The 24,539-nt window shown below is 42.1% G+C and overlaps 1 long non-coding RNA gene across 4 annotated transcripts in view; it reads left to right on the top strand.

Annotated features, from left to right (window-relative positions):
* Positions 1-24,539, top strand: part of LOC142068459 (uncharacterized) — a 47,494-nt gene that overhangs the window by 5,618 nt on the left and 17,337 nt on the right. The window contains exon 3 of one of the 4 annotated variants that reach the window (XR_012664289.1): positions 4,406-4,687. The exons of 1 other annotated variant lie outside the window; for it this stretch is intronic. This is a non-coding gene — a long non-coding RNA (uncharacterized LOC142068459). Of the gene's footprint in view, positions 1-4,400; positions 5,064-24,539 lie in introns of those variants that run through there. 2 more of the 4 variants (XR_012664287.1, XR_012664288.1) reach the window with 2 other exon arrangements.

Below are 24,539 nucleotides of genomic sequence, written 5' to 3'. Positions count from 1 at the left end.
TTCTGCTGGGGACGGGGTCATGGGGCGCTGGGGGCTTTCCCTATGGCTCCCTGGCTTCTGCCGTGGTCTGGGGGCACTGGGGGCTTCCCCTGCTGCTGCGCCCAGCTGCTGACAGGGTCAAGGTCACTGTGGGCTTCGCCTGCAACCGCACCTGGCTGCTGCCAGGGCTGGGGCGATGCTGGGGACTTCCCCTGCCACTATGCACACCACGCCCGCCCAGCACAGATGCTGGGGAGTGGGGTCGGCGTGAGGTGGCTTCCCACATTGCTATTCCACGGTGCAGCCGCTGAGGAACGGGGTTTAGGATGTGGGGTGCTTCCCCTGCCGCTGTGCTGCCCCACCCACCCAGAGCTGCTGCCTGGAAGTGGGGTCAGGGCGCGGGGGCTTTCCCCAAGCACCCGGGGATTGGGGCCCCATAGGCCCAGTGGCTATTCTGCCACTGCTCTGAATAATGGAAAGCATATATAAAGCATTAGATTTGTATGTTTCACTTTCTGATTATATTCAGTCTCAATTTTATGATGCATGTCTACATTGCAAAAGCACCTTGCCCCAAGATGAACATATTGTCAACACTGAAGTTGCACACAAAGGTTGCAGCTTGATTAACAGATGCAAAAACACATTAACAAGAACATACTTAGATAATTCTGTTTGCTACCCAGTGAGCTCAACTGTGCACCTGGTCTTTGCTCACTGGCCTAAGGCTAATACATAGTTTTGCCTATTATTGTGTTTCATGTATTCTGTGCTGGGTAATGTCAATGAGCTATGCTGGTTTTACACCCTTTTAAAAATCTCTATTTCCCCAGTCTTTTGCTGGGAAATTTTAACTGAAAAGCCACCAGATTTTTCTTTATCTAACTCTTTTCCTTTCAGTTCAGAAAGCCACAGCTGAAATCTAATTTATACCAAAGCTGCTGGTTTGGAAGTTTTATCACTGACTTCAATGAACACTGTGTCTTTCGCTATTTACTTGCAAATTATACAATTTTGTATTGAGGGAATAACAAGGGTTAGCTCTTCAATTAAGCCCTACAGAACCTCTCTATGAAACCACTAAAAGAAATGTGTTGAATACATTTGGTATGTTTGTGGCCTGCATAAACAGCACAAATATAATATTATAATTGGTGATTGGTATCTGAATTGAATAATACTACCTCCATCAGGAATTTGCCCACATTACGTTTAAGACAGGAAGCATGAAACAATGTATTGATTTCAAATTGTATAGTATTTTTATATCAGTGATCTTTCCTTTTACAATCTTGTGCATTGAAAACCAAGCAATTTGAAGGGGAGTGGTCATGCAAATTGCAACTACCTGCTGAGAGTTACGATGCTGTTGAATTAAGATGCCATTTATCACTGCATTTTTTTTTTCTGATAAAGAAATTGTTGAGATGGAGGCATGGACTGCATCTCCCCTCTTGCAAATGATAGTTAAAAAGAAATACTTTGTCTTGCTCATAGGATCAAGAATAGACAATAGACAAACTTAATACATTCTAGAATTAATCGGGGCTGCTGTAAAATGATTTTATTGGAATTATAATAGAATAGGGTTGTCACAAGATGGCAGACTTCACTGGTGAGCCACAATCCTTGTCTGCTATAAGAATCTACAGGGAATTTCACAGATGGCGGAGCTGTTTTACTGACAAGGAGCATACTAAACACCATGAGGGAGAGAACTCATTTATGCACATTGGCCAGTTGGTGCATCAAACCAGTAGTTAATCTAAAACTGCCACATGAACAGCTATAACTTTGTGAAATAAATTTGCATGTAGGTCATACATTTCCCCCTGCATTTGCTCCAATCAGAAACCTGTTCTATTTGCTTAGGCTATATTTAAAGAGATTTTCCATATATGCAAAAAACCAATCCATTTATTCAATGTGTAAAGTAAGATTGCTGATTACTTTCTTTGGGCACATATTTAGAAGTAATCTTTTCTGCATATAGAAAGCTGTCTTAAAGCCTCCTGCACTGTATGTGATAAGATTCCATGATGGTTTTTATCATCTACGCCTTTGGAAACCTTGCCATTTGTCAAATAATTAAAAAGATTTGAGGTGCATAATTACTGCATCCTGGGACTGACAAATGCTGTGCAGGACAAAGATATTCCAAATGTAGAAAAATGCCTATTGGGAGCTAGACATCTAACTACCTTTTTGAATTCCCATCCTAATATTCTAATAATTTTCAGATTTCATAATTAAATGGCTATAATCTACATTTGATGATTAATATACAGAAACACCATTAGAGAATTATAATAACAACCCATCAACTTGATCTTGCATGGACAGGGTCAAAGACTGAAAAGTTCAATTACATCAGGATTGTCAAATAGATGTATATAATTTGGCTTTTGGTTAATTTGATTTTAATTTGCTTCTCATTTCATTTTCTTATTGCATTGATAACACATAGTTGTCAATTTTCTGGAGGGGAAATTGAAAATGTGCATGAGGGAGAAATTAAATTTCTAGACCTGCATCTGTATTGAACACGGAAGCTGTAAACAATTCCATATTTTAGATTTTCCACCAAGGTGAACAGCATGTCCACTATATAAGGTGCTCTTATTTGGAAGAATCAGTGAAAAAACCTCTACATTGCTCTCAGGTTTAGTTTTGCCAACTAAAGAGAATCTACCTGTCTACACATCTGTGATAAATTAAAGTGAGCTGCTCTCAGGGAAAAGGTATTTATTCTAATTCTTTTCTAATTATATGACCCTCACCTTGGCTTGTGATCTTGTCAGATCTCAAATTAAGCAGGGTCAAGCCTGATCTGACAACGGGAGATCATTAAATAACACCCAGAATGCTGCAAGGAGTGGTGTCAGTGACTCGGTAGACGGCATTTCTTCTTAGTACTCTGTTTGTACCAATGACCCAGCAGAGTGCTTAGAGGCTGAGTGCTTCTGACTGTACCATTGATGAGCTCGGTTTTAAATGGTCCTGACCCTTTGTGGTCATTCAAGACTCCATTGCATGTTTTACTACACTTGGTGTGTTTGCCCAGATGGATCACCTGAAGTTGTAGGTTAGCCAAGACTAGTTACATTTTGTGTACCAAAAACTTCCCTGGTACCAGCTTCAGTTGAATGTATTTGTCACACACACACACAGTCTGGGAAGAACACTTTCTAGCTTGATATTCACCAGGCTGTTGTGCTTGGATGTGGGCTTTAGTGGGCTGGGCGTGCTTTAAGCCTCCCAAGCCTGAACAGAGACCAGGCATTGCCCCGTGGCTGCAGTCTATAGGCAGGGTGCAGATTGTCTGTCTCGCACCCTGTCCTGAGAGCTAAGACCTCACGTTTCAACTGCTGAGGCCCTGGAACCAGTACTGACCCCTCAGACTCTTCTGTTGCTTAAGCACATCCTTTCCCAGAACTCCAGCCAGGTGCTCACTCTCCAGAGGCACGTGCTAGTGAAACAGACAGACTTTGCGCAAGATTCTAAAACAATTTACTCTTTAGGGGGCATGAGGAATACACAGATCTAGACAAAATAATAAACACACCTGTACATGTTTCTCAGCCTCTGTTTCCTCACCACTTTGAGGAATTCTTTTGGGTCTAGGGCAGACCCTCTGAGGGAGTCCAGGTTCCCTCTCTTGCACATGGCTTCTCCTCTAAATCATGGAGTCTCTCACTCTCTCTAGGTCAGCTAGCTTCCTTCTTACTCAGTTATTAATCCTGCAGAACCCTCTGCTACGAAAAGAAAAGGAGGACTTGTGGCACCTTAGAGACTAACCAATTTATTTGAGCATAAGCTTTCGTGAGCTACAGCTCACTTCATCGGATGCATACCGTGGAAACTTTGTATATATATATGTTACTCTGAAATCTGCTACAAAAGCATGCCCATCTCTTTCTCTCTCCTGCCCAAAGCTTTCTGTGTTTCTCAGTTTCTCACATTGATATGTTGCACCACTAACACCTGGATCCTTTGTTCTCTTGCTAAAGATTTTCTACTCTTCAATTCCCCCTCTCTGCGGAGAAATTTGTTTGATATGCAAAAAGACAAGGAGTACTTGTGGCACCTTAGAGACTAACAAATTTATTTTAGCACAAGCTTATGAAGTGAGCTGTAGCTCACAAAAGCTTATGCTCAAATAAATTTGTTAGTCTCTAAGGTGCCACAAGTCCTCCTTTTCTTTTTGCGGATACAGACTAACATGGCTGCTACTCTGAAACCAGTTGGTTGATATGGTTTACCAGCTCAAGCAACCTCCTTTGAATACCTATTGTTTGATCAGAGCACAGTCATTAAGATTAACAATTCTCCATTGTCTGTGGTCTGGTAAGTGTATTATGACATTTCAAGCTTTGCTAATGAAACATGGTGGCGGTATCTGAGCTGTGAATTCTCTGCAGAGCAGCAGCTGGCAGCGTGAACCATGGAAGTTGGTCTGAAGCCCTGGAGCCCTGGATTTTGCAGACACAAACCTAGCCTAGCGACAGACCCAGTGGAAAGAGGAGTTTGAGCTGTACACAGACCTGGCCACCCAGGAGGATGACAAAAGCTGGAAAGTAAACCCATTTTTCTACCTTACTGGGGAACAAGGCCTCAGTCCAACTGCAGGCAGCCAAGGGATTGATACTAGCAGGTTGGCCAGAAGACATAAGCCAAGTACCAATAGGAGCAGAACTATGTTTTCAAAGTAAGTATGAACTAAGTGTGCAAGATGGAATCATATTTCAAGGACAATGAGCTGTTGTTCCTGCTTCATTACATTGGGATGTCATGCAAAAAATACATGCCTCACGCCTGGACACTGACAGCTGCCTTAGACAGGCTCGGAATTATTTTTACTGGCTGGGAATGAATACATAACTCTACTCCTTGACAGAAGGGTGTTACACCTGCCAGTCATGTGATAACCACCTTCCGAAAGAGATTGTTACCACATAAGCTGCTCACCCGACCAAGAGAAAAGGTGGGAAAAGATTAGGGCTGTTGATTAATCACAGTTAACTCAAAAAAATTAATTGGAATTTAAAAAATTAATCGCAATTAATTGCAGTTTTAATCACACTGTTAAACAATAGAATACCAATGGAAATTTATTAAATATTTTGGATGTTTTTCGACATTTTGATATATATTATATTCTGTGTTGTAATTGAGATCAGTGTCTATTTTTATTACAAATATTTGCACTGGAAAAATGATAAACAAAAGAAATAATATTTTTCCATTCACCTCATACAAGTACTGTAGTGCAATATCTTTGTCATGAAAGTGCAACTTACAAATGTAGATGTTTTGGTGACATAATTGAACTCAAACAAAGCAATGTAAAATTTCAGAGCTTTCAAGTCCACTCAGTCCTACTTCTTGTTCGGCCAATCACTAAGACAAACAAATTGTTTACATTTACAAGAGATAATGCTGCCTTCTTCTTATTTAAAATGTCACCAGAAAGTGAGAACAGGCATTTGCATGGCACTTTTGTAGCCGGCATTGCAAGGTATTTATGTGCCAGATATGCTAAACATTTGTATGTTTGTATGCCCTTTCATGCTTTGGCCACCATTTCAGATGACATGCTTTCATGCTGATGATGCTCATAATAATTTTTATTTGTGACTGAACTTCTTGGGGGAGAATTGTATGTCTCCTGATCTGTTTTACCCACATTCTGCCATGTGTTTCATGTTATAGAAGTCTCTGATGATTACCTAGCACATGTTGTTCATTTTAAGAACACTGTCACTGCAGATTTCACAAAACACAAAGAAGGTACCAATCTGAGATTTCTAAAGATAGCTACAGCACTCGACCTAAGGATTAAGACTCTGAAGTGCCTTCCAAAATCTGAGAGGGACGAGGTGTGGAGAATGTTTTCAGAAATCCGATGTGGAAACAACAGAACCCAAATCACCAAAAAAGAAAATCAACGTTCTGCTGGTGGCATCTGACTCAGATGATGAAAATAAACATGTGTGGGTCTGCACTGCTTTAGATTGTTGTTGAGCAGAACCCATCATCATCATGGACGTATGTCCCCTGGACAGGAGGTTGAAGCATGAAGGAACATATGAATCTTTAGCACATCTGGCATGTAAATATCTTGCGATGCCAGCTACAACAGTGCCATGAGAACACCTGTTCTCACTTTCAGGTGACATTGTAAACAAGAAGCAGGCAGCATTATCTCCTGGAAATGTAAACAAACTTGTTTGTCTGAGCGATTGGCTGAACAAGAAGTAGGACTGAGTGGACTTGCAGGCTCTAAAATTTTACATTGTTTTGTTTTTGAATGCAGTTTTTTTGTACATAATTCTACATTTGTAAGTTCAACTTTCATGATAAAGAGATTGCACTACAGTACTTGTATTAGATTAATAGTATTTCTCAATTTCTTTTTTCTTACAGTGCAAATACTTATAATAAAAATATAAAGTGAGCACTGTACACTTTGTATTCTGTGTTGTAATTGAAATCAATATATTTGAAAATGTAGAAAACATCCAAAAATATTTAAATAAATGGTATTCTATTATTGTTTAACAGTACGATTAATCACGATTAATTTTTTAATCGCTTGACAGCCCTAGAAAAGACTTATTTACCTTCAGTGAAAAGCAATGCTTAATTACAGTGGGCTATTATTCATTTTTTTGGGAGGTCAATGCCCTGCCTGATACAAGAAGCAAGTCAGTGATTGGGAAACGTCAGGCCCAGTTTCTGATACATGACATTCCAGACACTGTATTCGCTGAGAACAGACCCCAATTTGCCTCTGGAGAATACAAGGTATTTGCATGCAAATGGGAGTTTGATCACCCTATTGTCTCCCCTACATATCCCCAGAGTAATGGTAAGGTGGAATCAGCTGTGAAAACAGCTAACATTGTTACTCAAGGCTGTTTCTTGTGGTTCAGACCTCTTGCTAGCATTTTTTGGCTGACCGGAATACCCCATCACACAGGTGCCAAAACCGTCCACACAGGCACTGGTGGGATGAGGGACCAAATCTCTGCTACCACTGAGAAGACATTGTTGCCATCTCTTCTTGGTGGTATCTCCGTCCTTCTGACTGCAACAATCAGAGAAAGTAGGCACTAGAGTATGAAAGATCAGTCAAGGGCTTGTCAGCCCTGGAGACAGGCACTCCTGTGAGGATCCAGCCGTTAGGGAGACACCAGAGAGAGTGGACTAAATGGAGTTGTGAGGGGTGCAGTGGCACCAAGGTCATAAGAGGTGACTACACAAGAGGGACAAGTGATCCGAAGGAACAGGAGGCACTTACCATCCAGCAGACAACACCCAGAGAGAGTACAGAAATAAAGAGAATCACAGAATGGAGAGACCGAGACCATCTGGAGACCAATCCTACAGGGAGCCAGGGGAGTCCACAGAGATATAGTGTACTAGACTTGGAGACAGTTGACAGATGCACGGAAATCAGTCACTGCTGGTGTGGTCATCTGTTGAGGAGACCAAGCTACCTTAATGACTATGAAGCAGTTGAGTCTGTGATAAAAACAAGACTCTAACTCAGCTAAGTTCTAGCAACCTCCAGCAAAAGGGACATGGGATACAGGTCTAGGCATCAATTAATTTGTTTTTAATTCCTATATTAAAGTTTGTAAAATAGGAAAAGATGTATCATGATCAGTGGAACTAAAATAAGAGGGCTTCTGTTCCCTGGAAGGACCGTTATTGATGGAACACCAGGGACTGTGACTAGAGTTGAACTAGAAAGAACTTGGGTACATAGACAGAGCAGTTCACAGGGTTTAATTAAGTTCTATTTGTTCAACTGTTATTCATCTTTACTCTTCGCTAATGAAACAGTAGGTATGTTCTGCAGCTCTTGTTGGCAAATAGGGGATTCCGCATTCACTGAGGCTTTCCATGATTCAACAATCTCATAACATCAATAAAAATCCATAAATTGTAATAGATTCACCAAATCAGAATATTATTCCTCGGTTTTCTCTTGTTTTGTTTTTGCAGTGCAGAATGGCTGCCACATTCAATAGAATGCCCCCCCCCTTTTTTGTTTTTGCTTTTTTTCATTTCCTATATGATACTGAAAATATAGATGATGTTATTGATTACACAAAGTAATTCCAGGACATATAATCATCCTCTCACTAGATTAATTGATTTGCAACATAAATGGCATATTCTAATCTGGTTAAGCAAGGATAAAATCAGCTAAGCCTCTCAACATCTTTCACAGTTGTTTGTCCATTAGAGGGAGTTATAGTGGGCCTGATTCTCATTTACAGTAAGGCCATTTGGGGCCTTAAAATGGGAATCAATATAAGGCCATTTTACATATACAGAGCAGTACAAATGGACCTTAGTGTAAATGAGAATGAGGCCAAATATTCCTTGAATGATAACCATCTCCTGTTTATAAATAAGGTTTCTTGATCTTGAGTTCCAAATTATGATGTTTGACATGACAGAAGAACATACAACCTCATTAAATACTCCTCAAATGCAACTGGAGGTGTGGGAGAAGATAAAACAATCAGATTTATCAGATAGAAGAACAAGCTTCTTTATAGACTACTGTGACCTCCATGGCACTTCAGTTTTTCCCAAGTACTTATAGATTTATGTTTACAACATTCCTGTGAGGCATGGAAGTGGTATAATTCCTTCAATGAGCACAGAGAGACAGTGGGTACATCTACACTTAAAAAAACCTCCTGAGGCAGCAAATATCAGAGTCTGGGTCAACTGACTTGGTCTTGCAGGGCTCATGCTATGGGGCTAAAAATAGTAGAGTAGACATTCTTGCTTGGGCTGGAGACCAGACTCTGAAACCCCACAGGGGGGAGGGTCTCAGATCCTGGGCAGGAATGTCTGCACTACTATTTTTAGCCCCATAGCATAAGCCATGTAAGACCAAGTCAGCTGACCTGGGCTCTGAGGCTTGCAGCCACTCTTTTTTGTTGGGTGCGGGGGGAGGGGTAGCATGTAGATGTTCCTTAAATGACTTGTCCAGGGTCACACAGTATAGCAGGACAGGGAACTGAACCTAGCTCTGCCACTGCCTGTGACATTGCCCAGGTACAATCTGGACTCTTAGACAGCTGTGTCCCCTCAGTTCTCCAACCTGAGGTGCCTTTTACGCTGCTTTGCTGTGAGAGCAACCACTGCTAGCATGCTCACATATAGCCTCTAGCATGTAAACTATTCTCAGCTGAGTTACCTGAATGCTCTTAGCCAGCCACTCCTGAATTATATTGCAGAGTAACACTAGAAAATTCCCAATCCCAGACTTGTCCCCAGAAATGCGCATCTTGTACTGCCCACTATCCTCCTGGATGATATAAGCTCATTGAAAGTCCAACCTTTTATTAATAGAAAATGATATGCACGAACCTTGTTATCTCAAATGGAGATTCCCAAACATTTCAATCCAAACTGATAAAACTAAACAAGTTTATTAACAAAAACATAGATTTTAAGTGATTACAAGTAATGAAGCATAAAGGTCAGAATTGGTTACAAAGAAATAAAATGTAAAACACAAGCTAATACCTAATTTAACAAGCTAAGTTAATTTCAAGCTCTCTCACCACATGCTTATAGCAGTCTGGCTAGATACCTTCAGCCAAGACCCGCTCCCAGTTCAATGATGCTTCCTTTGTCCTTCAAATGTTATTGATGCCGTGAGTATAGATGAGGGGAGAGAGGTGAATTGGGGCCTCTGTTTCTCAATTTTATATTTTTTCTTCCTCTTTGATAATCATCTCCAGCTGGGGTTCAGGTGATAGCCAGTCTGTTTACATTGGAACCTGCAGTCTTCCATTGCCAAGATGTAAATTTTTTGCTCACACCCTTTTTCCTACCAAAGAAGGGCTGCTTAATCACATGATAATCCATTTGATTCTGCTGACACCTGGCTGAGGTGCTGGCTAACCTTTTGTCTCTGGGGAACTGGTTTGAAGCTGTTTCCCTAGACTTAGAACATGTCTCAGTAAAGTCATATAGTAGAATCTTATAACTTTTCATATAATGTTGGCACAAATATATTACCAAGACAATAATGTTCAGCAGATTATGAACTTTCTAATGATACCTCACAAGGCATACTTTGTACAAGATTTATCATAGTTTTGTAAACAGTGGTGAATATAACGGTACAGACTGTTACAGTGCCCTAATCACTGGATGATCCTGCCTCTCATCTTCAGCAGGAAATATGCTAAGAGGGAGATTCTAGACACAGTGAAATATCTAAAGGATTGCAGGTGCTGGGCTAAAGCCTGACATCTTTTCTTAGGCAAACCTTGCACCATTTTCATTTGTTGCTCTTGAAATCTAAAGGTGTTCTCACTTAATGTGAAAAATGCAAATGTAATAGGTCCAGAAGAGATTCTGACAGTTAATTATTTAAATGATTTATACAGTGTCATAGATATACATATTACACTACAGACAACTGAATATCCCTGAATCCCAACTCTTATTACACCCAGTTCTCTTACAAAGATATAACCCCTCTCCATTATCCAGCTGAGTTTAATCTTTCAAAACTGTTTTGGCACCGATCCAACATAGGGATCCACTAGCCGTTATTCCTGCAAAGGCACATTAACTCGGATCCTGCATAGAGTCAAGGATCTGTACTAGCAGATCCCAATGCAGGATCAGGGCTTCTGTGTGTAGCTCAATAACAATCTATCTTTCATTCTTTGCCTCCCAGTTTCAAGTGAAATATTTAGGTGGAATTTTCCAAGGAGCCTAAGGAATTGTGTCCAAATCCCAAGGAAAAAAAATCAAAGGTATTTAGGCACTTAGCTTCCATTTGTGTCTTTGTGTCTCCTTTATTTCTTATATGAAATAAAGAATCACTGAAACAAGAAAAAAATTGAAAGTCATCAAGTGGCACACAGAAGAGGGTCAGTATTATTCACATTCATTTTCACAATACCATATGGAATCTCTTGGTTTACAGTGACCGCTAGAAACACTAGAAAGCAGAGTGTCATCAGCTATCATTTGTACGGCTCTCTTTTTCTCTGCAAGGAAGGATAGTGGCTTCCAGGACTCTTGTCTGGTAAGATTCAGATATAGTCAGGCTTTAAGAAGGCTGTCACATCTGGCATTTTTCTCCATTTCCAGTTGTCATTGCTGTACATTGTACTCAGCGTATCTGTATCAGAGTGCAATATACATCGTATACTTCCCCGTTGCTGATTCTTCCTACTAAGGTCAACTTGGACTCTAGAGTTTTTTAAAAAAGTGGTATATTAAGCTAGTTTGTGGGACTTCTTAAGTGAAGCACGCCTAAAGCAGTGTAACTTGCCTACATTAGCGTCAGAAAATAGTTGTGCTGTCTGAGGGCAGTTGCCTTTTCTATGTATGTTTTTTTTTTTAAAGTTGTCTCAGCTGTGCACACCAATTTTTGGCCTTAGGGAAGTCTGTTTTTAAGCCCCTAGAATATTGAATGCAAATTCTGGTTTTAATTAAATATCAGTCAATACTACTAATTATACTGTGCACAGTTCCTGGTTCATATTCACTCCTGTCCTGTTTTTAGATAGAATAAATGAGTTTGCCAACTGGAAATCAAACTGGTGAGGATGCATACATTATTGTCAATATAAACAAAGCCAGTATGGAACATTGTCTTCCTCTTTTTGTTTTATTTATATCAATACAACATATAGCACAGCGGTGGGCAGGGAGGGGGAATTTTATATAATAGTAGGGCAGACATGTACTTATTCCAAGTGCATCCTGCTCTCTTCTTCCACTTTATTAGGTTCAGGCTTCAGCAGCTTTGAAATCCTCTAAAAAGATATGTGCAGCAATTGTAACACTGAGTGAAAACAATTTTTCTACATAATTCAAAAGCGGCAAAAGGGGTTTTGCTCCAACTTTCCCCAAAACATTCATCTGCAGACAGAGACCTATTTTGGAAAATTTTAGCCCCAAAAGTGAATGTTTTGGAAAGATCTGAGGATGGGGAATTATAATGGAAAGTCATTTTCAACCATAACTAATGCTTGTTCCTGGCCACTGGTGCAAGTTTTTAGACTACGTCCCTTTGCCCATCACAAATGTTTGGAGGATACATTTATGTACTGTTTAAGCAATTCTAGAACTTGTTTCAGGTGTTAACCTTTTTATTGCAGAGTCAGTCAGAGCCACCTCTGGAATCAGTATTACATTTTAGTGTTGCCATCCCTGTGTTTAGAGCTGTATCTCTTGTTGGCCTTTGGAGCCCAAGGAAGATGAATGATGAGTCATTTTTCTTTTTCCAATTCTCCATGGAACTCTCTTTCTGAAAGAAAGAATGTGCAACCCTTTAAAAACTTAAGAGCAAACGTCAGCTGAAATAAATGGATGTCTTATCATTTCATTGCTGTAGATTTTGTAATGTAGAATAAGCAGCTGAGGTTTAGCTAACAGCTTGAAAGGTAATGAAAGTGATTATTTTTTATATCTTCAATTGATGAACATCAGATAACTCTAAACCTACATTCCCTGAAGGTCCTTGAGATGCGAAGTGAGATGATAAAGAATGGACTGAAGGAAAAGCTATTGAAATGCTGACCTCTTTGCTGCACGCCTGAAAACATAAGCAGGGAAGAAGAGGAGTCAGCAATACTAGCAATAAACTTATTCTATTATCCTATACTTAGCTTGTTAGCACACTGACTTCCCTGACTCAGGTAGACTAACAAGCAAACAATATATGGAATGGCAATATTTTATTGGTATATTAAAGATTTCTAGCTATTCGCATAGGATCTTAATCTCAAATGGATAAAAATGCTCACAGTCTCTTAGAATCAAGGATAAATCAAAGGGAAGCTATGCTCATGACAAAGTAACCATGATTGTTTATCAGCAGCCTTAAAGTATGTCACAGTCTGAGGGGGTGGGGGCAGTAGAGTGGGAGAAGCCTCAAAATTACTAACTGAATGCCTCAGAAATCTGTCAAGAGGCAAGATCTGCTTGCTGGAGAAAAATCATGAACAGCCTGACATCTTTACCTTGTTACTTCCTACAAGGAGAAAAAGGAATAGTGCAACGTGGGGGAGTAAATTACATTTGAATCTCATTATTTCCACCTCTACAGAGTAGAATTTTTTTAAAGGAAAAAAGGTTTTGGGGAATTATCTGATTGTGCTATGGAAATTCATGTGCTTTTAATGAATCAAGTGGTAAGGTGGACACAGCGCTACACAAAGTGATTTTGACTCAAAAGCTGCCTTTCCATAGGAAAGGTATGGGACAGAAATAAAGGGCTTGTCTACACTTACTGAAGGATTGACGCTGCAGCGATCGATGCATCGGTGATCGATTTAGTGGGTCTTCACTCGACCCGCTAAATCGACCGCCGATCGTCTCCAGTCGATTCCTGTACTCCACTGATCGAGAAGAGTAAGGGCAGTCAATGGGAAAGTGTCTTCCGTTGACATTGCATAGTGTGAACCCCGCGGTAAGTAGATCGAAGCTATGTTGATTTGAGTTACGCTATTCACATAACTCAAATTGCGTAGCTTAGATCGATTTTTCCCTTTAGTGTAGACAAGGCTATAGATGTGTGCAATGCTGTGTCTACTCTTTCATTTGGGCGCTAAATCAATGGTTTTCCTATTGTATTGCTGGTTGGTTTTCTTAGGTTTTTGGGTGATGTGCTCAACCTAATTTTGACTTCTTATGTGCCGTAGGTATTATTTACCACTGAAATATGACTACTCAGTAGTAAGTGTAATAGAAGGTTGTTTGCTTTTGTTGTTTTGTTTTTTAATGAAAATTTACCTTTGCAGTGTTTTACAAGCCACACATCATTATTTATTTTTGTATTGTGGTTGTACTGTCATTAGGAGCCTGTCATAAGGTCACCACGCTTACCCCTGAGTGCCCCCTCCTGATCGCTGGCCTGCTCCTTTCCAATCAAGATACAATTCAGGGTCCTCTTTTCCCAACTTTGCCTTTTTATTTTCTCTGTCGGGTTATTAGATACAGAACATTTTCTGCCCAATTTGGGCTTCGTACAGCTTTATACTTTATAATAAACAAAAAGCCTTTTATTCTACCTGGGCTTCTCTTAACCACAAGATCATCCTGCCTCCCATATTGTCCCCCAAACTATTCAGAACAAAAGATCATTAACCATTAACTTTGCTTAACCCGACTGTAATTTCTTCAAGGAGAGCCAGTGCATGAGATTTTGAGGAGATTTAACACTGTGGAAAGCTTGAAGGACCTATGTGGTTTTGACAATGTGGTTTTTGAACTACAGAGACATAGCAATAATTAGACAAGGTCAGAATTTCAAATTTAGGTAATTTTTTTAAAAATGACCAACAGTAACTCAAAAAAGTATAATTAATTTTATTTAGGGTTTCAGAAACATGCCCTTTGTCTTCATGAGTAAACATGGCAATTTTCATGCAAATTTCCCAGAAGTTAGAGGGAACTACAAAGAGCTGTATAATAGAGGATAGTTCCAATCCTAACTACCTCTTCTCCATTATGACTTTTGGCTTTGTGAACTACAACACTCTGAACTAATGGTGGACAGTAGGTTGGTTGAATGGTAGGTTGAAGGGCAGTCAGGAAAATTTTATTCATTTCTAGAAATAAAAAAAACACAGTCACATGATTCTGAACCATAAGACCATGCATGTGGGTAGCGCATGTAACATTTTATTAATACGACTCTTGGCCTCCTTCCTCCATTTTCATATTGCCTGTTACAGTCTTGTTTCGTTAGTTTGTGTGCTCTTTGAGGCCCAGACCATATTTTTCTGTACAGTGACTAATACAACAATCAGATTAAATTGTGCAAAGTCATATGATTGAAATAACGTACTGTGAGACACTGAAGAGAAAATGAAGTAAGGCTATACCAGCCTCCAAGTCCAGACCCTCCTGTCCCCCAGTACATACATGTGCACTCCTGACAGTAAGACTGCAAGCCCACTAACTGTTATGTGCATAACTCTTATGTCCATAAAGTTACACACGTGAGTATTTGCAGGATCAGGGATTTAGTTGGTAAGGGACCTTGAAGAGGCTGAGAGAGGGGAAATGTTTTACTATCTTAACTTTAATAGGGCCTGCTCCTCAGTCAATAGGAGTTTTGCTTTTGTTTCCAGAAAGGACAAGGATTGGGTCTTTAGATCTAGCAAAAAAAACCCCTCTCTTTTTTTAAAAGAAAACAAGGTAGGAGAAATGAAATTGAAAAGAAATGCACAGGAGGATTAAAGAAGGAAAAGAGGAGAAAATCAGAATTAGAAGATGTAGGAATGTACAGAACAACCTGAAATTGCTAGCCAAGATTTTTTTCTACCTTTTAATCTTTTGAAAGAGATTACTTTTCCTGTATTCCCCAAATTCTAATACATTAGGTCTGTGAGACACTATCATATCTGAAAATCTGGGATTCAGACCAAGAAGAGATTCATTGAGTGCTTTCTGCTGACCAGTGTAGTCATGATGTGCTGACTGCCAGATGTTAATCAATATATGACATCGGACACCTCATTTAAAACAAAAAAAGAGAGAAAAAAATGGGTAAGTAGCCTGGAGAGAAATGAAATGTGAAAGAAGAAAAATGGGAAGGAAAGACCACAGAAATAGTTTAGCCCATATGGTATGTAACACTACACACCAATCTGTGGTGTCTGCAAGATACAAAAGGGTAAATCAAGGACAAGGATTTTTAATCACAACTCTGAATTCTCTTGTTATATTGTTGGATCAGAAGAGGCTTTAATTTTATTGTACTATTTGACTTTGTTCTTTTTAACTGGTTTATGGTTTTAGACATCCAGAGCCTAGTTCTGAAGCACATACTCTGCCCAAATGTCCATTGACTTGGAGTTAAGTGGGTGTGTGGCCTGAGCATGGAACGCAGGGCTGGAAGTGTAATGTTTCATTCATTCTGCTGTTTAATTTGTTTCTTGCAGAGATCGTTGGCATGAACTGTTTGAACTAATTTGAAGCAAGATTTCTAAATGGACACAAAATGAATATTACCGCAAGTGGTAGTAGGTCCTGCCACTTGGTATCGGGGCAAGATGAGGGTGAGGAAGTGAAACGTATGGTGCATGAGCATGTACAGTTGTTCCCTTGGTGCAGTTTGGAAGCGAATTGGCTGCAAGGCGCACAGATGGCTCAGGTTATGGAAGGGAGGGAGCCAGGGGGTTTGTGCAGCAGGAGCCCAGTGAAAAAGTCCAGAGGGCCTGAGGTAAGAGGGGAACACCCTCTCACAGGACCCACTCAAGGAAAACCTGGGAGGTGAGTAATAAGGCTTCCCCCACCTCCTAGAGTATATGTGGGGGGGTCTGAAGGGTGGAGAACCCCAGGCACTGACCTAGTACTCGGGGATCTACCCAGTCCCCCGGGTTGTAGTCCAGGAGATCTCCGATTCTGGTGGTTTTTGCAGGACCAGCCTCTGGCGCACAGAGGGGGACTCTGCCACCTGCACACGAAAGTGGGGGTTGTGTAGCAGGGGCTCCGCAAGGAGGTCTGCTCCCTTGGTGGCAACCATGGACCTGGTCATTGATAGCAGCTTCCAGGTCTGGAGGAGATCCTGGTAGAAGACCATCAGCTCAGAGAAGTCTTGCGGAAGTCCTCTCAGATGGAGATAAAAGAGGAGCTGCTGGTCGTATGGGAGCCCGGCGGAGGAAGGCATGCGCCAACGTGATCCACGCTGGACTACCTGCACCATAAAGTTCAAGGTGGAAGGAGGGGAGGAAAGCAAAATGGGCAGCAAGGGGCGTGCGGGGAAGGCAGCAAGGGGAAAGGGGGCAAACTGCTGCAGGAAGGCCAGTGGGCAAAGCAGAGGATGGGGGAGCCCACTGGCCAAACATAGCTAGGGAAGGGAGGGCACATGCGCCCACGTGCCCTGGCATGACACAATCTATGCTTGCTGCTGCAATCAGTCCCAGTGATGAAAAAGGGTGAAGCAAACAGCTGTGTCGAGGGGCAAAGAGCAGATCCAGATGGTGAGTGCAGGTGGTGGAGGGGATGGCAGTGGTGGTGGTGGTGGGGGAGTAGATGAACTGGGGGAGGGCTCCACATGCTCCCCTTGCCCTCCACAACAGCACCACAAGAGGAGCAAGATGTAAAAGTCCAGCTAGAAACCCCCTCCACAGTGCCCTGTAACAGTCTTCCTCTTCCTCCTCGAGAGCACCAGCAGCAGGCTCTGAAGCAGCAGTCACCAGCAAGCCAGCCAGGAGAGACCCCATGGATGGTAGCAGGAGCAGGGTTCTTCACTCCCCTCTGGGCCAGCAGAGCCCTCCGAACAGCAGCAGCAACGGCCAGGCAGACCACCAGCCAGCAGGAGAGCCAGAGAGAACTGGCCAGACACTGTAGTGAGGCCAGGGTTAAGTATCACTCTCTGTGCCTGAGTGGGCAGAGCCAGGCCAGGCCTGGCCTTCATGCTTGAAGGTGAGAAGTTTGACAGGAAGTATTAAGAGGCAGGGCCTCCAAAGCAGTTGAAGGGAAGCCAGGGGAGGAAACAAATGACTCTTGCCTGCTGCAGGCCTCCGGCCCTGTACCAAACCGGGCAGCACTCTACCCCGAGAGGAAACAGAGTTTGGAGAGGAGCCGCTGAGTTTGCCAGAAGCCAAATACCCCAAGGAGATGTAGGACCCCTGGATGCTGGAACCTTCCCCGGATCATGGTAGGAAGTAGCCCAAAGAAATCAGACTTTAGTCTGGTTTTCCTGTCAGTGCTCAGGTTGGTGTGTTTTGGTGGAGCTCTCTCAGTGGTGGAACTTCCTGCTACTGGCAGGGCTCTGGGCTGGGACCCAGTGGAATAGGATAGGCCTGGGTCTCCCTACCTGCTGCGGCCGCGCCACCCCCATCCCCCTACCCCGGGGTGGCCGCCTACCCACCTTAAGTCAAGAGGCCTGCATTTGTCTGACGTCTACCTGAGTCAGGAGGTCAGGTAAAAGAATGCTTGTTGCTCTGCCCCACCCGGAAGGCCTGTTGTTCAGCCCTGCCTGAGGGCCTTAGCTCCCTAGACTGTTTACTGCCCATCCCTGCCCATGGGCTGACCCCATAGTGACCCAGTGAGGTGGAATGGCCTCTCACTGAGCTGGAGGGAGAGGGACGACCACCAACCCACTACAGCTAGATAAAAAGCACTAGTGAAGTCAGTAGAAACTAAAATTTCTTACAGACAATAAGAAAAGGATTACTTGTGGCACCTTAGAGACTAACCAATTTATTTGAGCATGAGCTTTCGTGAGCTACTCACGAAAGCTCATGCTCAAATAAATTGGTTAGTCTCTAAGGTTCCACAAGTACTCCTTTTCTTTTTGCGAATACAGACTAACACGGCTGTTCCTCTGAAACCTTACAGACAATGACTCACTTATACTGCTCTATATACTATACACTTCAAGGAAAGTACAGTATTTATATTCCTATTGATTTATTTTATAATTATATGGTAAAAATGAGAAAGTAAGCAATTTTTCAGTAATAGTGTGCTGTGACACTTTTGTATTTTTATGCCTGATTTTGTAAGCAGGTAATTTAAGTGAGGTGAAATTTGGGGTATGCAAGACAGGGGGTGCATAGTCTGGAAAGGTTGAGAGCCACTGATGTAAATCTACCCTTGCCAGTTCAAGTATGTTGGTGTGTCACCCACATAAGACATGCTATTTGGTCAGACAGTTGCATTTAGAAGCTTCAGGTACAAGGGCCCATTTATAAGACACTGTATAAACCTGGTGGGAGACTGTCCCTGCTCTGAAGAACTTAAATTCTAGACAGACAAAAAGTAAGAGAAAAATACAAGATACAGGCAATAACTTAGGAATGGAGATATAGATGGGGTAAATTATTTAACCTAGGTTACATAGGAGGTCTGTAGTTGAGCCAGGAACTGAACCCAGCTATTCTGAGTTGGCGGCCAGTCCATTAACCACATGACCATCATCCCCAATGAAGTGCGAGAGCATGTCTGGACTTTAGAACCTAGATAACATTGGGAACAGAGATTTAAAGCCAACATTTTACCATTCTTGTTATTTGGGGGATATGGAGCATGTCATCATGAAGTTTCTGGATTTTAAATATACTGTAAGGGTTACCATTCAAAGAAAAAGTATGAAGAAAACCCTCTCTAAGAGCAAAAGATTTACATTGCAACTCTTCCATTAAAAAAATACTAAAGAAAACCCCAACTGTTTATCAGCTTGTGGTGGCACTACTCCACCATCCCTGGGACCTGGCAATCAGTCTCCCAATCAGGAGCCCTTCCTTCACTCTGTCCTCAGGGTCTTCCAGCTCCTGGGATAGTGGTTTGCCTTTTCTCCCTGCTACCAGTCACAGGCTTAGCTGAGAGCTCTGCTCCCTCAGAAAGACATCTGCCTCCTTTCCTGGTCCAGCCTCAACTGAGTTGCAGGGCCATGCTTTTATACTTCCTGTCCTGCCTCTGCACTTCTTGCAGAGGGGGTGGGGCAGGAGGAGTTAACCCCCTTTGTACTAGAGGGAGGCCAGTCTACTTCACTACATGCAGGATATACATGAGAGCAAAATTTGGTTCTAGGTATGCACTCAGGGACTGTCCTCATATGTTCATACAGCATCTAGCATGGTCCTGCTCACCTCAGTTACTTTGATCATTGCTTTTTAAAATATCTTATTTTTTAAAAATGAATCTGTATAATTTATTACTGAGGCTATGGCCACAAATACTGTGTAGTCTGAATTGTACTTTCACAATTTATTGTCTAATACTCCTGCTTTTGCTGAGCACATGTGGACCTAGCTGTCTTAATAGAAAATTACTGGGTAATTAATCAGCATATCCTGGTTCAGACAACTAGCTCCTGAAACTTATCATAATTCACCGCCATCAGCCAATACTTATAGACTTTAATTTCCTCATAATATTGTCTAGAACACATCAGCTAATATTGAGGGGTCTGACTGCATCTCTTTGAGCTAAACAACATATATTGGAGAGCTCTGCTCTTATTTTCATTCTGCACATTTCTCTTACCAATGTCATGATCTGGAGTGCAATCAGGAGCAGGCTTGTCAAAGTGAATAGCAATTTCAGACTTATGTTGTGAAAAGAATAACTCCCCACCAAGGCAAATCACATTAACCAGTGAATGCTGACAGCAGAGTGTGTGGAAATTCTCCCTCCCAACATAATTATTTTTAAATATCAAGTTTAAAATATAATTTTAAAGCAAGATAGGTTTAAAATATAGAAATAAGTACATTCCAGCACTCATTCCCCTTACTCAAGCTAACTCTAGCTGCTACTGCTGCTTTTTTGCTTTTGTTGTTCTTGATTGTAAGCGTATTTGAATTAGGAATTACATCAACAGGAAGTCAGTATTTTGGGGGGAAATTATTTACATGTGTTTATCTAATCTAGATGTTGTTTCTATTTAGCCCCAAAACACCTTGATGCTGACTCAATGATATATTTTAATTAGCTTCTTCAAGTTAGACTTTTTTTAAAATACAAAAATACTCCTTTAATTAATAATAGCAAATTAGTGATATTCTTGACATAGAACTCCATGGAACTATATATCCACACACATTCATGTCTCTATGCACACATTTTGAGGACATGTTGGGACAGGGCACTCCTAATAAAGGACCTCTAAACATCCACTAAAGTCAACAGGAGCCTTTCCTTGACTTCAAAGGACATTGGATCAGGGCAAAAGTGAAGCACACACACCATTTAATGTAAAGAAAATAAATTAGAAGCTTTGACTTCACCAGGGTTTCAAGTGGGCCCATGGGCCACTGAGCTCCATGAGGTAGATCCATGCTACTACTACTTCGGTAGTTACCTTGCTTGAATTCTTTACCATAATCTGCAATATACACAGATGTAATGTGTGTTGCTATTCAAAAAACAGGAATAATAGTTTACAGAGACATAGATTTTTAAGGTCAGAAGGAGCAATTAGGATCACCTGGTTGGCTCTCCTGCATAACATAAGCCTCAGAATTTCATCAAGTGATTCCTACATCAGGCCCTTGGGGATAGCATTCCATTAGGATCCATGTGAGAGAATAGGATGGACCCCTGTGTGACACTGCACCCCATATTCTTAATAATTGTATGATTATGATATAATTATGATGCAATTTGTACAAGATGGGTCATGTGAGGTGTCCTTGGAAAAGTTATGATTTGCTGAATATGATTATCCTCTTTGTTTGCATATATCATTTTTTGTATCTAAAGTTATGAATATTTGCTATGTATCTGTATTTCAAATGTGGTGACACTCACTAGGCAAAATACTTCCAGCCTAGAAAGCTGGTGGGTAAGGGCCTATTCAGGATAAAGGGCCATTAGAAAAAACAATAGGCCTGAGGAGAAACTCTTCCCACACCTGGTGAGCTTTCCTGAGAATGCTCCAGACAGCCTGTAAGTAATGGCTGCTATGACTCTGCAAGGGCATGTGACCAGACCACATGACTCTGGACTCCATTTTGGGTACCTGTATTTTTCCACAAACTGGGCTGGGAACTGTTTTTGGAACAAAGCGTTCCTGCCATATGGAAAAGCTATGTAAGGCAGGGAGTGACATCCTCTGTTCTTCACTCTCCCACAACTCACCACCTAAGAGACGCTCCTAAGGAAAAGGACTTGGAACAGGGGTGGAGAGCCCGAGCTGAAAAGCAAGTGCAGCTTGTGTCTTGAGAATCTGCAAGCCTGCTTGTATCATCAGTCAGGGTGAGAAATTGCTAATTTATATCCAGTCTTTCTAGTATCTTAGACTTAGTTTGCGGTTTTGTTTATTTACTAGTTAATCTGTTTGCTATCACTTATATTGACTTAAAATCTATCTTTTGTAGTATGGCAGAGTGGACTAGGTCTGGAGGCCCCCTGCTCGTGGCCCTGCATCACCCTGCCCCGGAATAGAGCAGAGAGAAGTCGTCTAGGAAGCCTAGAGTGGCTGCAGAGGAGTGGCCAATTAGAGGGGCTGATGGAGCAGCCAATCTGGGGCCAGAAGAGCCAGAGCAGAGAAGTCAGTTGCTGTGTGGAGCTCAAGGAGTAAAGATTCGGTGTCCGGAAGACCAGTAGTACCATGGACAGGTCACTGTGGAGCTCTCACTGCAGACAGGACAGAAACCCAGGGAAGGCTGCTGAAGACTGGGTGCTGGCTGGCAGGAAGAGCAGCAGGACCAGCAGAAGGCAAGTGCGGGCAGGCTGAAGCCCAGGGAGACTCAGTCCAGAACCTGGCCAGGCCAGTGAGGGTACCAAGATGGGTCCTGCTGGTCTGGTTGAAGACTGAGCCCAGGGAGGCCTGCTGAAACACCACCAGCTACAGGTACCGAGATGGGCCCCAGCAGGGTAGTTGAAGAAAGCAGTGTCTCTGGGAGAAACCTTAGAGCTATGGCCCGACACCAGGGCCAAGATAAGAACTTGGACTGTATACCCCAAAAGGGGGGAACAGTATATGTGGCTCGGCTAGAGGGCTGAGTTGCTGAAGACCTGCTAAGAGAACCATCAGCCGGGGGAATGCTCGCGAGAGGTGGGTGCCACCCTGATATAAGAACTAAAACCAAAAGCAGGTCCACACCCAACCAACCAAAGGGGGCTGCCCATGAGAGGTGAGTGCTGCCCCCAAAAAAGACTGTAATTGCAGGTATATCGGCCAGAGAAAAGGGGTGCGCATGAGAGGTGGGTGCTGACCCCGTTACATGTAGTTAATAAACTTGTTTTATGTTTTAATCTAAACCACTGTGCCTTTGACTGAAGTGTCTGGGGAAAATCTCAGCTTGGTTTAACACAGGTGTATTGTGCATATTCCTCTTCACATTGAGGGAGGGGTGGACATATTAATGAGCTTATACTGTACAGGTCCCTGTGCAGTTCAAGACAGTATAATTTTGGGTTTATACTCCAGAGGGGAGTGCATGTCTGGGGAGCTGGGAAACTGGCTCGTGTCTGCTGTTTGCACTCGGGTAGACCAGTTTGTGTGAGTGGTGCCACCTGCTGTCGTGTTGGGTGATAACAGGGTCTGGGTGAGACAGGCTCTGTCCCCAACCTAGTTGTGTGTCTTAGAGGAGTACCATGGTTCCCACAGCTCCCGGACTGCACTCCAAGGGTGACAACCCTCACAGCCTGACATACTGATTTTCTCCCAGCTCACACAAAAAGAAGTGGTGAATTGCCCCTTTTACAGCAATGTCTACCCCTCTGGACTCAACCCAAAGACAATTTTCTGTGGGTCCAGGAGTCTTTGTGTGGGAGCATGTTTGGGGAGGGTGAGCTTGTGTGGATGTACATCATCGTAAATCTGCCCAAAAGTTAACATAGCTACTGGCTGCACTGAGCCCCTTCAAAGCTGGGGACCCACCTTGATATGGTGCTTCAGAACCATCTGCTGGCAGGGGAAGCATTGTCAGTCTGACCCCAAAGGCTTTGTGCTGCTAGGAAGCAGAGGGTCTGGTTGCAGACACACAGGACCTTGCCTATGCAGCTAGCCCTATTCCTCTAACTAGCCCCCTGGAATCCCTGGGCTTTGGTGTCAAGCTTCTCTCTGTTCTACAAGGAGGAAAGGCAAACCCTGCCTTCCTTCCCATCCACTGACAATGACTGTGAATTCATGTATATTCTTTCTTTGTATACTTTCAAAAGGTCTTTTTTGTGGGGAAGATAGGATATGACAAAACATCTATGAGAATTTGTCAAACACAGATCCACATTTTACATTGCTAGATCAGCAGTCAGATGTTATTTACACAGATCACTATTGAGTGTCATGGTGCAATGTGGCCTGTCATGTAACATGTTTCAGAGCACAAGTGGGCTTTCAGCATTCAAATAACTGGGTCACTGGACTTTTCTCAAGAGCCATCAATTTTAAATTTGTGCAGAGGAGAATATGAGAAAGAAAAAGGAGACTTCATCTTGGAGTTCCTTATACTCTTACCATTTTGAACACAGAACTCCTGGTTCCTTCTAGGGGAGCTTTGTGCAAAGATCAAAGGTTGAGCGTGGTTCTTATTTTTTAGTTGCATATGCACAGCAGGACTTTTCGTATCTTTGTTTCGTCACAAAGCAAGTTAATCAAATTGCACACAGACAGTACTAAGCAATTTGAAAATATAGCTTAGATTTAATGTCCTTCTAAAAGAGATTAACTAGCTAGGAGTTGTTACAGATTCTAGTTGGTGAGCTTCCAATAAACAGAGATGTCTTTCCAGAAGAAAAACAGACTTTTGTGGGAAAGATGCTTAGCTATTTACTTCAGAAACCCAACAGAAAGTAAAGTCCCTTCATAAAGGCCCTTTTTTGTTTGGGGGTATTTATTCAAAAAAGGTTCATCTAGAAAGCATATAAATTAAGGTAGATGCATTTGTGGTACCCCATCAAGAAATGGAGAATAATCTACTCTAAGCCATAATAACTTTCTTCAGCTGCTGCCCTCATTATATATGTTGTTGAAAATTAGATGCAGCCGTCCTACCTTCCTCTCTTGAGGGAACTCCTCTGAACCCTAACTTCCCACATGTTGCTTCCCCTATTCATTAGGGAAGTTGGCACACAGGGACACCATGATTACA

The sequence above is a fragment of the Caretta caretta genome, chromosome 11 (assembly GCF_965140235.1).
Source record: "Caretta caretta isolate rCarCar2 chromosome 11, rCarCar1.hap1, whole genome shotgun sequence".
Lineage (NCBI taxonomy): Eukaryota > Metazoa > Chordata > Testudines > Cheloniidae > Caretta > Caretta caretta.
The sequence above is the reverse complement of the archived record's forward strand: the minus strand, read 5'-3'. Positions and strand labels throughout refer to the sequence as shown.